The 1,522-nt window shown below is 39.2% G+C and overlaps 1 non-coding gene across 1 annotated transcript; it reads left to right on the top strand.

The window, feature by feature from the left end:
• Window positions 1-466: 466 nt before the first annotated feature.
• Window positions 467-573, top strand: LOC127262715 (small nucleolar RNA R71). The gene has a single exon (XR_007841233.1). It is a non-coding gene; the product is annotated as a small nucleolar RNA R71 (small nucleolar RNA).
• Window positions 574-1,522: the final 949 nt, after the last annotated feature.

Here is a 1,522-nt window from a genome sequence, read left to right on the forward strand (position 1 = left end):
ACAGCGTAGGTTCGGATGATCTCTTCAGTCTGGATTGTAGGTGTTGGAGTATGGGTTGTACATTGGAGGTCCGTTCATACCATAGTTTGTAGCGTTTACATCCACTGCATAGCCTTCTTGGAGGGTTGGGCATGCATCCGTAAGATGGCCTGCACTTTTGCATATTCCACGCGTGTTGACCTGGACACTCGAGTTAGATTTTTTCTACGACCATCTTGCGAACAAAGCTCGTCAACTCAGAAAGTTGTTGCTAGATCGATTGGATAGAGTGGTTGTTACTGTTTCTGCTCATCTATCCAACATCCCTCGAGCCAAACTGCTGTGTGTTCTTAGCCATCTGAGCAATAAGATCCCAAGCTTGTGCTTACGTCTCATTCCCAAGATCTCTGCCACTTGCAAGTCAATGATGTTTCTGTCCATCAGTGACAAACCATCATAGAAATATTGAATCAATAATTGTGAAGGAATTTGATGTTGCGGACATTTAATGATAAGCTTATTAAATCTCTCCCAATATTCATGGAGCGTTTCACCTGATTGTTACTTGATGTCACATATCTATTTCCTCAGAATCGCAGCTCTAGAAGCTAGAAAGTACTTCTCCAAAAATTTATTCTTCATGTCATTCCAGGTGTCGATGCTTCCAGGTGGGAGATAGTAGAGCCAATCCTTTGCAGCATCGTTGAGTGAGAGTTGGAAGGCTCTAAGTTTGATCTGTTCGCCAGTAACACCTGGTGGTTTCATGCTGGAGCACACGATGTCAAACTCTTGCAAGTGTTTGTGGGGTTCTTCGCTTGGAAGTCCATGAGAAGAAGGCAGTAAATGAATCAAGCTAGATTTCAGTTCAAAAGAAATGGTGTTATTCAAAGTTGGAAAGTTAATGCATAAGTGTTGCTGCGTCAAGTTGGGAGCAGCCAACTCCTTTAGAGTGCGAGTATCCTCAGCCACGATAGTTTCTTGGTCACTTTCAGAGTCACTAGAGCTAGAAATTCTGATATGGTTTAAAGAATCAGCCAACTTTGCAACTTGAGCAACTTTTCGTTTTTTGGCTTCCTTTCGTAGCTTTCACTCAACTTCTCGATCTCAAGATTAAATATTAGTTCACCTGTATAAGAAGAATGGGGCATAAACATAGGATATATGAAAATAAAACAAATAAATAACACAAAAGAGTAAAACAAAGCACCTATCCCCGGCAACGGAGCCAAAAATTGACCTGTCACACGGTAAATGAAATAATTCACCTACTCTGTGATCACAATTTAATGTAATACAGGGGAAGCAATCGTCTCCACAGGGATTGTGTGATTCATTCTCTCATGGTCTATTGCAGTAAATAAATGGGAGATGTTCTTGTATTATTTTATTAAAAATAAATAACAAAGTAATTAAATTAAGAGAGAACTAGCTATTAAGGGGATGGCTAATAAATGAGAGATGTTCTTGTATTATTTTATTAAAAATAAATAACAAAGTAATTAAATTGAGAGAGAACTAGCTATTAAGGGGATGTCTGACTTAA

Source organism: Andrographis paniculata, unplaced genomic scaffold (assembly GCF_009805555.1).
Source record: "Andrographis paniculata isolate CXL003 unplaced genomic scaffold, ASM980555v1 Contig65END, whole genome shotgun sequence".
NCBI lineage: Eukaryota > Viridiplantae > Streptophyta > Magnoliopsida > Lamiales > Acanthaceae > Andrographis > Andrographis paniculata.